Below are 15,486 nucleotides of genomic sequence, written 5' to 3'. Positions count from 1 at the left end.
ACCTCTTTTGGTTAAAGCCTTGGATTAAGTGATTCGGTCGGCGACTCAGTGAGTCGGACAGGATGGGACTCAGAGATCGTTGAACTTGGCGAGTCTTGGGGTGACTCGGCGAGTTAAGTTGTGTTATGAGAGTTTTATGGGAATGGGAACTCGGCGATTCGACGGGTCGACTCGGCGAGTAGAATAAATCAGGAAGGTTGACTTTGACTTTGACCAAGAGTTGACCAGTTTGACTTCCTAGGGTATTTTGGTATCTATGGAATTGGTTCTTTGGTAGTGCTCTGTGGTGAAGTTCGTGTCGGTGGTCGGAGCAGTTTGGTCTTATCTCTTCAGGCAGCAATTGCAAGTGAGTTATCCTCACTATATCGACAGGGTCTACGGCACCATGGCCGGCCCTTTATCGGATGGAAATCCGGGTATTGTTTGTTATGTTATTGCTTTGCTAGATCTGCATCCTGGTATTCAGGATGGTGTTATGTTAGTGACCTGGTTAAGGTCGGTACCCGGTATTTAGGGTAATGTTATGTTATTGACCTGGTTAAGGTCGGTACCCGGTATATAGGGTGATGTTATGCTAGTGACCGGTTAGGTTGGAATCCTGGTTAGGATGTTGATATGTTATGTGGCCTGTTAGACTGTTTGTCTGGTTACGGATTTGTTATGTGATTAATTGTTTTATGTTTACATGGTAGTTTGACGGGGGTTGGGTTGAGGAGGATCCTGCTTTGTGCTGTAGGCCAACATACCCAGGACAGACCGGATATTCCGAAGGCCCAATGAGTGGACCAGGCCGACTGAAGGCCCAGTGTGGGCGGACCAGTCATACTGTAGACTCAGAGAGTGGACCAGGTGGATTGAAGGCCCGGTGCGGGCGGACCAATCACACTGTAGACTCGATGTACATGGCTAGACTCGGAGGGTGGACCAGGTGGACTGAAGTCCCGGTGCGGGCGGACCAGTCACACAGTAGACCCGATGTGTATGGCTATTCTATTTGTGATATGATATGAGTATGTTTATGTGTGGTTGGTATTTTGGGGGTAACTCACTAAGCTTTTGGGCTTACAGTTCAGTGTATTGTTTCAGGCACTTCAGGAGATCGTGGCAAGGCGAAGGCGTGATCGTACCGCTCCTCATGTTTTATGATTTATGTGATATGGTTCTAGGAGATACTCTGATGTTTAAACTATTTTGAAAACAAGATGTATGAACTTAATGGTTTTTGAATGAGATAAAATGTTTTAATTTGGCATGAATTTTATGGGTGTTACACTCTTACCAACTAATACGTTCTCAAACTATAAGGCATCCTACGCACCAAACATCTCATAGGGACTCCCTAAGACTCCCTTCCTCGCCCCTCTTAGCTATCAGATGTAGAAGGAACTTCTATAAGTACTACCTAACGATTGTATGAATACAGTTACATACTCCAAGTACCAGATAATTCTTCGAATGAAAGGTCCCACCCTACAACGGTTGGACTCAAACAAGAGCTACAACATAGAGTTAAACCTATCCTTCTAAAATTATCCAATTGCAATAATATGTAACCCAATGCATTCATCCAATAGTTAGTTAGTACCAACAGAACTTCCTAAAGCACAAAGCATGCAACATTCAAGCATCAGACAATTCAACTCAAAACATACCTTATACATGTCATCCTAACAAGTAGTTGGTCTTACTAGCATGCAAATCTAAAAGCTCATACAGATATGCACATAAAGGCATATCTCCTAGCATTCTATCATACATCCCGAGCAGATCCTTAGCCCCTAATCTAGAATGCAATTCTAATATCATAACATAAAACATATAACATGTATGTGTATTTTGGGAAAACATACTTGAGCTCGGCCGATTGCATGCATCACACCTCTTGTCTTTTATAAAAATCCTTAAATTTAAATGTTTCTCTTTGTGAAAAAAAACTACCAAACCCTCGATTTGAGTCCAGACGCACCCGAGAGTATGCCCGAATCCCTCAAACCAAGGCTTCGATACCAACTTGTAACATCCCCAGAAATACAGATAAAATTTTGTTTTTAAATTCATTCGATTCATAAGAAAATGATATCAAAATATTCGAAAAAGTCATATTGTAACATGTTATCAGAGTACAAATCCCAAAATCACTAAGTGCGAAAAAACATAGAGTGATGCGGTGTGATCAGGCTAGGCCCTTCCCCTTTGAGCTGGAAGTACCCGAAACAGAAACTGAAAATTGTAAGCACAAAGCTTAGTAAGTTTCCCCCAAAAATACCACATACTAAACAAACATACTGCCAAACATATTTGGGTGTCGGCCTACCCCTTTGGTCTATTTCAATCAGATGCTGCCAAGCATATATGTGTGCTTGCCTACCCATTCGGTCTATCTCAACTGGATACTATCAAACATATCTGGGTGCTTGCAATCCCCTTCGGTCTATTTCAACCGGATACCAGGTCTATTTCACCCCATACTGCTACCATATAATATCATAACAGAAATCACAGAGTCATCAAGCAAATATAGACATAACTGGAAATTATCACAAAGACAATCATCATACTATAACATAAACTAGTGGGTCGGCCTTTGTGCCTTCGACCACGACTACTACGAAGGAAGACTCACCTCAGGCTGTGGGTATCAAATCGCACTCAGCGGATGACTCGCGAACTCCTCTCCCTATCGTACAAGCATAATAACCTAATTAGAAATTAGGTCACATTCTAACCTAAAGGTCCAAAACCCCAATTCTTGACTTAAGACAAAAGGGCTTATTTATCTTTGCCTTATTGAACCTCTTTTCCTCTAAGGCCCAAATCCACAAAAACCCAAAATGGCATCCAAGCCCACTATAGGGCCTTTAAGGCCCAATATGGCCCAAGTTCCCCAAACATGGTTGTAGGCCCAAAAATAACTTGCTACAATTAGGTGGGCTCGAGGCTTAACTTACTCAAGTCCAAAGCCCAACACCAAACAAGCCCAAGAACCTTCTAGGCCCATTGACTGCGTATGCGCGACGTACTTGGCTTATACGCCCAACGTATGTTGGTGTTGACCAAGGATCAAGGCGCTGACCCAGTATGCACATTGTACACATGGCGCACTGGTCTACCAACCCATTCTCACTTCCATGTCTTAATCCGGTAAGACCCAATGTCCAAAACTTAGATCCAGGCCCCTAAAAACATCATAAGCCATAAAGTTGCAAACTTTATGCTTTTGCATGCAAGGATGGGGCTCAAAACATGAATCAAGTCCATAAGCACACTTGGATGGTTCCTAACACTTGCATGGTTGAGGCTTAACAATCAAAATCCGGTTTTTATGACTCAAAACACCTCTAAGAGATCAAAAGGACAACTTATATGGTCTGAAGTTGCTCAACTCCAAGAATCCAAACTATGGGACCAAAAGATACCATTTTCTACCCTAAACCTAGATCTAAGCATGAAATGATCAAGTTTGAACTTTATAGCTTCAAAGGGTCAGAAATGGTGCGAAACTTCTAGATCTACAAGCTCATCTCACGTCCTTGCTTCTTCCGAAGCTCCATCTTCTTCAAAGACTATAAAGAACACCATAAACTCTCAAGGAAGCTCACAAATGCACTCAAGGTGGCTTAGGGTTCGAGATTAGCACAACAAGGGCAATGGAAGCTGAAAAGGTAAAGGGCTTGAGGGACTCAAGGTCCTTAAATATGGTGCAAACCCTAAAAGCTAGGGTTTGTCTCAGACTCGCGTACTGTAACAGCCCAGAATTTCAGGTATTGTTATAATTATGATTTTGGGTGTTTTAAGAGGGGACTCGGCGAGTTGGAGCTCAGACTCGCCGAGTAGGATCGCAGATCTGGTCGCGGGTTCGCGACTGGACTCGACGAGTCCGGATATGGACTCGGCGAGTCCGCGCTGTTTAGCGAAACCCTAACCGTCCAGGTTTGGGACATATATCAGGGGACTTATGGCCGTCATTGTTCACCCTAGTCCTTTGAGAGAAACCCTAATTCGATTGTGAGCATCTGGAGCAAGGTAGAAGACCATTATTGATCTTGGAAGTGTTATTGTGCAAGGAGGAGGAGGCTTGGTTAAGAGAACAGCAGGAGAAGCCATATTCTGAGGGTTGGGGACATAGAGCAACGTTATTCAGGTAATATTCCGAGTTGTTCCCTTCTATGTTGATGTGCATATGGATTTAGGGTTTATTGAACCCTTTTGTGGCTAGATTGAGTGTTTCCTTAGTCCCCCAAGCGATTGGAACCCTATATTGGGACCCTTGGAAGTCCAGAATGTCCCATGCCTGAGCTTTTCGGGAATCAATGGAGGTTTTGGATTGGAATCCTTATGCCTTAGGTCAAAATGTGAATTATGAGTCATGGGGTGTATTATGAGCACCGAAATGAGGACTTTACGTGATGAACCAGTCTAGGAAGGCCAGACCTATGAATTGTCGGAGCAGATCTGACCTTAGAAAGCAGTTTGAACGGTTGCATGGCATGGACTCGCCGAGTCCGATGAACAGACTCGGCGAGTAGCTTGAAGATTAACTGGGACTTGCCGAGTTGTTCTTCAGACTCGCCGAGTTGAGTCGGGGTGGCCCCGCGATTCTTCCAGGAGAAACTCGTCGAGTCAAGGGGGATACTCGACGTGTAGAAAGGGAATCTTAGAGAATCGGTGAGTTGAGGGCGAGTGGACTCAGAGTTGTTGAACTCGGCGAGTCTCGGGGTGACTCGGCGAGTTAGATCGCGGATTGAGTGAAGTTCTGATTATGGGGACTCGGCGAGTCATAGGGTTGACTCGGCGAGTAGGGTCAGTCAGGGGTTGACTTTGACCTTGTCTTTGACCAAGGGTTGACTAGTGGTTCCAGGGGTATTTTGGTAATTGTTGTTTATTGTTTGAGTTCAGTGCATTGGTGGCTGTCCAGAGGTGGAGATCGTATCAGTGATCGGAGCAGCTTGAGTTATCTGTTCAATCGGCAGTTTCGAGGTGAGTTATCCTCACTATCTCGCTAGGGTTTATGGCACCAAGGCCAACCTTTTATCGGATGGAAATTCGGGTGGTTGTCAGTTGTTATGATATGGGCCGGAAGGCGTTATATGTTGCAGGCCGGAAGGCATTACATGTTGTGGGCCGGAAGACATTGCTATGTGGACCGGAAGGTCATGGCCTGGAAAGGCGTATGTGTGCATTTAGTATGTTGACTGATTCGTAGGGTGATGTTATGCTAGTGACCGGCTAGGCCGGTATCTTGAATAGAGTAATGCTATGTTATGTGGTCTGTTGATCGATTGTTGACTGTGAACTGTTATATGATTATGTGTTATGTGTATGATTGCTAGACCTGGGGTGTGACCCGGTATGCAGGGTCGTTCTATGTCCTGTTAGGTTATGTATGCTTTTATGCTGATATGTATGCTTATTATGTTGTGGGGCGGAAGGCAATATGTTATGGGCCGGAAGGCAATATGTTATGGGCCGGAAGGCATTGCGTTATGGGCCGGAAGGCGATATGTTTTGGACCGGAAGGTCGTGGCCTGGAAAGGCATATATGTGGTTGGTATTTTGGGGGTATCTCACTAAGCTTTCGGGCTTACAGTTGTGGTTTTATGTTTTCAGGTTCTCAGGAGTCTGTGACAAGGCAAAGGCGTGATCGTACCGTTCCTCACCTTGATGTTTTATGATATGAACCTGGGAAAATACTCTGTTAAATAATGTATTGAAAACCTTTTGTAACAACGTTATTAAAATGAGTGGTTTTTGAAAAGTTTTAATTGTTTTGAAATTTTGGTCGTTACAAGTTGGTATCAGAGCCTTGGTTTGAGTGAATTGGGGGAACATTCGTGTGACTCCAGTCTCACATCGAGGAGGATTTTAAAAAGAGAAATTAAGATGGTTTTCAAATTTAGTAAAAGGAGGACGCGGAGGTACGATCAGCCGGAGCCAGTAAGTAACCCCAAGATACCATACATGATATTTGTTTTATTGAGCTTGATAGAACAGCATGCTAGAGTTAGGCTAGGGATCTTCAGGAATTCATGATAATGTTGCCTGATTTGTGATGCCTGTAGCCTAGGGTCCCTTATGGGAGATTCTCAGTGTTCCTCTAGTGGTGAGGGTTGATAGTCGTTATGCATGTTCTCTAGGGTATTGTGGTAGTACTTCATACAAATATGGGTAGGTGTGGAAGGTAGTATGGGCCTGTACTACTGAAAGCACAGGACCCATACACGTATCAGGGAAACCATAATCTCTAGGGTTGGGTTGCGAGAGTTGGATCCCAGGTTTGTGGGATGAGTCTGAGTTTTGGTTTGGTGTCTTCCAGTATGGAGATTTCGAGGCATGAGGAGAGTGGATCCGGATTAGGATCGGGAGCTGGAGAGGGAGTTCCGGGTGGATCGGTACCGTCTGAGGTTATCGATCAGATGAGCACGAGCGAGTTGGATGCGAGGATTCGCAGGATCCTGCATGATGAGGTTGCTGCATTGTTCCGGGCTGAGTTGCCGGAACTGTTTGGGTCGATCAAGACCGCCATGGTTGAGTATTTTGATGAGCGCTATGCGGCTCTCGCAGAGACGGCTGCCGCGGCGGCTACAGCGGCTGTAGCAGCGGCAAGGGGAGGAGCTAGTCGGGGTTTTCAGTATCGGGACTTCTATTATACAAAGCCTCCCACATTCGATGGAGTTCAGGACCCGATTGTTGCTATGAGATGGTTATCAGACGTGGAGGGGTGTTTCTCCACGAGTTTATGCCCTGCTGATCAGAGGGTGAGGTGTGCTCTGAACCTATTGAGGCTCGGGGCGAAGGATTGGTGGAGATTGACCACGGGGTCATATTTCGATGCGCAGAGGGCTGCGGTTTCATGGGATCAGTTTAGAGAAATGTTCAGTACTCGCTATGTTCCGCGGGATGAGAGAGAGAGATTGGCTCGGGAGTTCCTTGAGCTGAAGCAGGATTTGGAGTCGGTGACTGAGGTCACCAGGATGTGTATTGAGAGGGCGATGTTTTGCCCTGAGTTCGCTTCGGAGCAGGCTCAGATGTCCCGATATCTGAGTATGCTCAAGGGGATATCAGACAGTTCGTGTCTGCGCAGAGGTGCGAGACCTTGTTGGAGTTGCAGGAGGCCGCCATGCGACGTGAGTTAGAGGTTGAGTTGCAGTTGCGTGAGCTGAGGCAGGCTCCGATGCAGTCGCAGCCGGCGCCGAAACGGTCCAGGACCGTTGATGTTAGAGTGGGGGATCGAAGCGGCCATACTTGTGGGAAGTGTGGGAGGGGTCACACCGGAGTTTGTTGGTCCGGTGGTGCATGCCGCAAGTGCGGAAAGGAGGGGCACTATGCGCGGGATTGTCGGCAGTCAGTGCCGATTCGGGATTTGAGGATTTGTTATCATTGTCGGCAGGTTGGACATTTGAGGGTCAACTGTCCACAGCTTTCTGCAGGACCGGTGCAGGCTCTAGCACCGGCCACCTTGAGGAGTTCAGGAGGAGGACAGGATGGAGCGGAGCCCCAAGGGCTCAGGGTCGTGCTTATCAGCTTGCGGTAGAGGGAGTCGGAGCAGTGCCGGAGGCAGCTGCGGGTATGTTGCTTTCTTGATGTCTTGTTATCTTGCGTTTATTGTGGCGTATTGTCTGTGCTGGTATCTTGTGTGGATTTCGATGCGGTATTCGTTGTTTCGCGGGTTTGGCATGGTTATGGATTGGTGTTTCGGGTTTTCGTTTTGGTATCCGTTGTTCCCTGAAGGTTGGTATGGTTATAGTTTGGTGGTTGTTAGTCAGTACTTTAAGTGGGGGAGAACTGGAGAATTCTCCGGGAGATCGATGAGTATGTGAGGGTGCTTAGCTGTTGGGATTCAACAGTGTTCTGTCAGCTCAGAGAATAGGCTGACGAGAGCGAGCGTCGGGTATGCGGGGCGGGATACAGACCTAGGGCATTTGATTGTGGAGGCCTGGGAGCAGGCCGGGATCAAGTTTGAGTAAGTAACCGAGGTTATGTGATCAGAGTATTTGTATGCTTGATGTACGTGATGGGTTGTATTGCATTAATCCTACGGGATTTATGTTGTGCATGTTTCTAAAGTTGGAACCGGAAGGTTCCCAGAGTTAGAACCTGAGGGTTCACAGAGTTTGGGTGTACGGACCCACAGAGATATAGCCTCGAGTGGCTAGTGTGTGTTATGAGAGTCGGTCCAGTCATGCTGGGGACTCTGATGGTATTGTTGGATCAGTTTGAGATTTCGGATTGTGTATGTTGCAGTGTGATTACATTGGAAGGTCTGGCCCCGGGCTAGTGATTTTGTTTAGTTGAGGTAGTGATTTTGTGGAGTGGAGAGAGTGCATGGGCTTGAGAGCCCCTGCAATGAGAGCCAGAGTATGTGAATAGCGGTTACGCAAAAAGGGTGGCGTCGCTTGGGGCGAGCACCGTGGCACCGGTAGGGGGTGGCATTATGGCCAAGAGGGTTCCTTGGAAAAGGAAAAGAGAAAGGTGTGTAACTCCGAAGGGGAGTGCAAGTTCACGAAAGTGAAAGCTGCAGAGCAGAGTTATGGTTAGAGTATTTTGAGTATGGTTTTGAGCATCGTGTTCGCGGCAGTGAAGTAGGAACTCATCCGGTTTGGGATGTCTGTTGAGGCTCAGAAGGGATGCAGGGGGAGAGAGAATCTTGAATTCTCAGTGTGATTCTGATCAGGGTATAGGGTGGATATTAGTGGTTCTTCCTGGGAGATGTTCGAGGATATCATCAGTGTATCGGGTCTTCCAACCTGTGGGTGTTGGGGCTAGTTCAGCATGTGTATGTGATTGCAAGAGGAGAACTCGTGAGAGTTGCCCTGAGAGTGAGAATGGGTCTCTCAGTCGGTCCGGAATGGACAAAGTGGGCTTTGGATCGGGGATCCGGTGGTTCATGGTTTCCTAACCCTTATGGGTCGAGTGATCGTTGAGATTTAGAGCAGAGTTGCATCTTGGGTAATTCTCGGTTACAGAGAGTGATGGGCAGTACAGAGATCGTGCTTCAGTCGACAGAGCAGATTCAGCAGGTTAGACAGAGGTTATTGACCGCCCAGAGCCGACAGAAAAGTATTGCAGACAGACGCCGGTCCGAGCTTGAGTTTCAAGTCGGCGACTTCGTACTCCTGAAGGTCTCTCCTTGGAAAGGAGTGATTCGATTCAGGAAAAGGGGCAAGTTGGGGCCCCGGTATATTGGGCCTTTTCGTGTGATTGCGAGGGTAGACGGGTGGCCTACCGTTTGGAGTTGCCAACGGAATTGAGACAGATCCACGACACTTTTCATGTGTCGCAATTGAGAAAGTGTATAGCCGATGAGACGGCAGTAGTTCCATTAGAGGACATTCAGGTGGATGCGAGCCTGAATTATGCCAAGAGACCAGTGGCTATCAGAGATCGGAAGATCAAGGTTCTGAGGAATAAGGAGATACCTCTAGTGTTAGTTCAGTGGCAGCACCGGAAGGGATCGGAAATGACCTGGGAGCCGGAGCGTGAGATGCGGGAGCAGCATCCGGAGCTATTTTCAGAGTGAGACTTCGAGGGCGAAGTCTAGTCCTAGTGGGGGAGAGTTGTAACAGACCGGAATTTCAGGTATTGTTATAATTATGATTTTGGGTGTTTTAAGAGGGGACTCGGCGAGTTGGAGCTCAGACTCGCCGAGTAGGATCGCAGATCTGGTCGCGGGTTCGCGACTGGACTCGACGAGTCCGGATATGGACTCGGCGAGTCCGCGCTGTTTAGCGAAACCCTAACCGTCCAGGTTTGGGACATATATCAGGGGACTTATGGCCGTCATTGTTCACCCTAGTCCTTTGAGAGAAACCCTAATTCGATTGTGAGCATCTGGAGCAAGGTAGAAGACCATTATTGATCTTGGAAGTGTTATTGTGCAAGGAGGAGGAGGCTTGGTTAAGAGAATAGCAGGAGAAGCCATATTCTAAGGGTTGGGGACACAGAGCAACGTTATTCAGGTAATATTCCGAGTTGTTCCCTTCTATGTTGATGTGCATATGGATTTAGGGTTTATTGAACCCTTTTGTGGCTAGATTGAGTGTTTCCTTAGTCCCCCAAGCGATTGGAACCCTATATTGGGACCCTTGGAAGTCCAGAATGTCCCATGCCTGAGCTTTTCGGGAATCAATGGAGGTTTTGGATTGGAATCCTTATGCCTTAGGTCAAAATGTGAATTATGAGTCATGGGGTGTATTATGAGCACCGAAATGAGGACTTTACGTGATGAACCAGTCTAGGAAGGCCAGACCTATGAATTGTCGGAGCAGATCTGACCTTAGAAAGCAGTTTGAACGGTTGCATGGCATGGACTCGCCGAGTCCGATGAACAGACTCGGCGAGTAGCTTGAAGATTAACTGGGACTCGCCGAGTTGTTCTTCAGACTCGGCGAGTTGAGTCGGGGTGGCCCCGCGATTCTTCCAGGAGAAACTCGTCGAGTCAAGGGGGATACTCGACGTGTAGAAAGGGAATCTTAGAGAATCGGTGAGTTGAGGGCGAGTGGACTCAGAGTTGTTGAACTCGGCGAGTCTCGGGGTGACTCGGCGAGTTAGATCGCGGATTGAGTGAAGTTCTGATTATAGGGACTCGGCGAGTCATAGGGTTGACTCGGCGAGTAGGTTCAGTCAGGGGTTGACTTTGACCTTGTCTTTGACCAAGGGTTGACTAGTGGTTCCAGGGGTATTTTGGTAATTGTTGTTTATTGTTTGAGTTCAGTGCATTGGTGGCTGTCCAGAGGTGGAGATCGTATCAGTGATCGGAGCAGCTTGAGTTATCTGTTCAGTCGGCAGTTTCGAGGTGAGTTATCCTCACTATTTCGCTAGGGTTTATGGCACCAAGGCCAACCTTTTATCGGATGGAAATTCGGGTGGTTGTCAGTTGTTATGATATGGGCCGGAAGGCGTTATATGTTGCAGGCCGGAAGGCATTACATGTTGTGGGCCGGAAGACATTGCTATGTGGACCGGAAGGTCATGGCCTGGAAAGGCGTATGTGTGCATTTAGTATGTTGACTGATTCGTAGGGTGATGTTATGCTAGTGACCGGCTAGGCCGGTATCTTGAATAGAGTAATGCTATGTTATGTGGTCTGTTGATCGATTGCTGACTGTGAACTGTTATATGATTATGTGTTATGCGTATGATTGCTAGACCTGGGGTGTGACCCGGTATGCAGGGTCGTTCTATGTCCTGTTAGGTTATGTATGCTTTTATGCTGATATGTATGCTTATTATGCTGTGGGGCGGAAGGCAATATGTTATGGGCCGGAAGGCAATATGTTATGGGCCGGAAGGCATTGCATTATGGGCCGGAAGGCGATATGTTTTGGACCGGAAGGTCGTGGCCTGGAAAGGCGTATATGTGGTTGGTATTTTGGGGGTATCTCACTAAGCTTTCGGGCTTACAGTTGTGGTTTTATGTTTTCAGGTTCTCAGGAGTCTGTGACAAGGCAAAGGCATGATCGTACCGTTCCTCGCGTTGATGTTTTATGATATGAACCTGGGAAAATACTCTGTTAAATAATGTATTGAAAACCTTTTGTAACAACGTTATTAAAATGAGTGGTTTTTGAAAAGTTTTAATTGTTTTGAAATTTTGGTCGTTACACGTACGCCCAACGTACGTGGTTAAGTCTCGCGACCAAATTATGGATAGTACTCTAAGCGTACCCAATGAGTACGCCCCGCGTACTAACCAAGGGACCGATTCGAAAGAAATTTTCATTGGGGAATTAAAGTGAAACTTTCCAAAAATTTGAATGTTACAACATTTAACTACTTACTAAATTAGTAACTTCTTAATATATGCACTTTTAAGTTCTTAATAATCATTCACAACACAGTTTCTATTGCACAAGAAACTATTGTCATTATCGTACCATTACACAAAAAACATTTCCATTACATAAACTTCTAATGCCATTAAAAAAACACTATAATGGTTATAGTGGAATTTCATTCGTCTATAGCTTGTACATTAGAATCCCTACAAAGAGACCCAACCAAGCGGTATCAACATCGTCAAGTTTTGATTATAGTCTTCAAGCTTCTTCATTGACCTCAGCATACCAGGGATGCTACTTCTTGCATAATTAGATGTCTCTTCTTCAACCCAACCAATAGACTCACAATTTCATATCTAATTTTTTCTAAATTTGTTGGTTATGGTATAGAGGGTGAAAAGGCTAAAAATATTATATTATTTGTACAAAGCATAAAAGGGTCTTATTTGGTCGCTTTTGGTCCCCGACATTCGTAATATACTTGGATGACCGCAATTACATATATCTATCATTATGGCTTTTCTTGATCGATTGGTTGCAGAGAAAGGAAAGAAGTGTATGTGTGTGTGTGTGTGTGAGAGAGAGAGAGAGAGAGAGAGAGAGAGAGAGAGAGAGAATGGGTGTGTATGTGTGCTACATGAAATAGACACTACAAGTTTTTCAACTATCTAGACAATTTTATCATTGGCACATGATGCTCACTAACAGGCACATTTGATGACTAACGGATGTAGGGATCAAATGTGTAACAAAACAAGTATAGAAGATGGTCCAAGTGCATAAAAAGATTCGAGATTAAACCTGCAATTTTCCTCAAACCACATGGAAAATTTCTTAGTAATTTACTTTAAAATAAAGAAAAAAGAAAATTACACATTTGGTCCTTATGGTTTACTGCTTTCTTTGGTTACACTCGAGTCATTTTCAAAATTGTTGATATAGTATTTTTGGCCTTCTTCATTATGAATTTGATCATTCTATTTGACGCTACTAATTATATGTCGTTAATACTCTAGGAATGACCACTTCGCCTTTAATTTATATTTGTGTTTATTTATTTACCATTATCAAAGGTTTATTTTATATATACCCCTTCCTTCCAAATAGTTTGGTGTACCCACTATCTGTAAGTGGGTAAGTGTGTATGTGTTTGATTTTTATTTGAGTCATGGATACATATAGTAACACTCTTATCAAACCCCTACCACCCTTGTATATGTATGAACACTAAAAAACATGTTTTTATATTTGGATTAGACTTTAGAGTCTTTTTAAATAGGCATTAGATTAGAAAACGACTAATGTAAATACGTAAGGGTTTGGTAGAATGTTATTGTAATGTGCCTAACAAATTGGTAGGCATGATCCAAACACCTTGCCATTTAAGAAAAAACACAAGACTTTTAGAAGTTTACCAAACTAAGGGTAAAGCTCAGTCTCGTCTATTTTATAGAAAAAATTAAAAGGTAAATCATAATTGTTTAAAGCAATCAAAATAACATTGATACATCACTTATTACCCTCTCGTTTGAGAATATTTCTTTTTATCTCAAATTGATAAAATAAATTGAACTTTACCAAAACAAAAGGGTCAAAGGTTAAATAAATTGTATTCAAATATTTATAATCTCAAAAAATATTTTATTAAAACAAATATATTATAATATTGATCGTATATTTTTTAGTCAAGTTAGATTAATTGTTTAAGAATTCAAAAATATGGCCAAAGGATATTGATGAACAAGTCCATTTTAATGTCTAGTTACCCGACAAGATCAAGTCACCTATTTTGTCATTTATGTTATGGTCACAACCTTCCACAAGATCTTTTGCGAATTAAGTTAAGTTTCAATGTTTCATAGAGGGCCACCGGCCATGTAGGCAAGTTGGCAAGTACCACGGAAGCTTGAAAGATGCAACCATGGCATCATGTGACATAAAGCCAATTGTCTCCGTATATCTTTTAAGAATATCTCACCCTTTGAATTCAACTACTCCCTTCACTTTCATTTAGATATTTTAGACATGCTTTCATTCTATACTTTTTGGATTTTTAGACACGAAATCAAAAACATTTACTCTTTACTTTGCATCGTTGAGCACAAGTGAGCGAAATGGATGAATAGCATTTGATAAAGGTTAAAGAGTTGTTTATATATTTTTTTATTGGGTTTGATAAGATGTGAGTTTGACTATGTCAAATTCATATAGTTTGATATCAATTAGAAGCTTCAAAGACATTGACTCATTTAGATGATTCGACCCTAAACTATCAAACAACCCCTAACATGTTTAATTAAATAAGTTATGTAAATATTCAAATTTTCTACATGATGTCCACACTCCACACATCAATCTGATTATACGTGACATTTAAATTTGTTTTATATCCAATTTAATATCAATATATAATTATTTTAAATTTAATAAATTAAAAGAAAACCATAATCCTTGGATTAAATTTGCGACAACAATAGTCTCACAAGTCACTCTATAAAACTATAATGCTTGTTTCTCTCGGAACCCAGCCCCTCATCGAGTGGACGAGTCACCATTTACCACTCACTAGTTAGGTACTCATTCCTTTGACCCTCAACCCTTAATTAGTTCGATAGTCTCAAAGTCACCCGATCACCATATGTTATAATCATTGATTTCTATTAAGTAATATGATGTATCCAGAGTGTAAGTTTATAATCTATATGTATATGATCCTTTAGTATCATTTAATCCAATGTATTGATGATGCAATCTGCATGTATTAATGTTTTAATTTTAGGACTTGGATACCTTTTCGACTATGATGACATTTCAAGCCGTGCAATCTGATTTTAAATGTTATTCAGAGGAGAATCGTATGTCTCAAGTGAACAATTTGAACAACTTGGACAATTGAAGAACTCAAGAAATTCGATATCCAGCTCTTGCTTGGATAGTTATGGACATCTTAGTTGTCCCAATCTCAATAATGATATTTGAATCTGCTTTCTACAATTGAAGATATTATATGTATGATAGGTGGGTCTTTGGTGAATGTTTTGTTTTAACTTTTTATTTATATATTTCAAAATATCACAAATAACTATGTATTTGCTATAATTAAAGAGTTACATTAATTAATCTATTTTAATAGCGAAAATTGAACCTCAACTTGAGGAGCAATGTGGAGCCACCATAACAAAGAATCCAGAAGAAAATACGAAGTGAAAGCGAAGTTGATAAGAGTGAAAGTCAAGTTGCTTGGAACTTACACATTTCCAATATTAATTGAACAATTGATTTGTATATGTACCTATTTTTTTTTTTTCAAACCTTGAACGGTTATTGGAAATTATTGAAAGTTGTAACTTATTTATGTAGATGTAATCTTTTTCTATTTATGGTTTCGAAATTAAATGGATCAACGTAGGTTCTACCCGTTTATTTAACAAGTCTGGTTCAAAAAAAAATTAATGGGTTAAACATGATGTCATATTATCTTTTGTTAACAAGTTATTTTGGATTGGAAATCCCAGCCCATGTAATTTAAAAAAAGATGGTCCAAATCACCCCCAAACGGTACAAAATCATTACTCTTAATAATTGTGTTTATGCGACATATTTTGGTCTAAAAGGGTGTTTGGGAAAACTTTTAAAATGATTTTTTGGACTTTTAACTTTTTCAAAAAGCTAAAAGTATGAAAAATTGTTTGACAATTATAAAAGATTT

Source organism: Lactuca serriola, chromosome 4, assembly GCF_051521515.1.
Source record: "Lactuca serriola cultivar US96UC23 chromosome 4, Lser_US96UC23_V15, whole genome shotgun sequence".
NCBI classification, from domain to species: Eukaryota; Viridiplantae; Streptophyta; class Magnoliopsida; order Asterales; family Asteraceae; genus Lactuca; species Lactuca serriola.
This window is presented reverse-complemented; position numbering follows the sequence as displayed.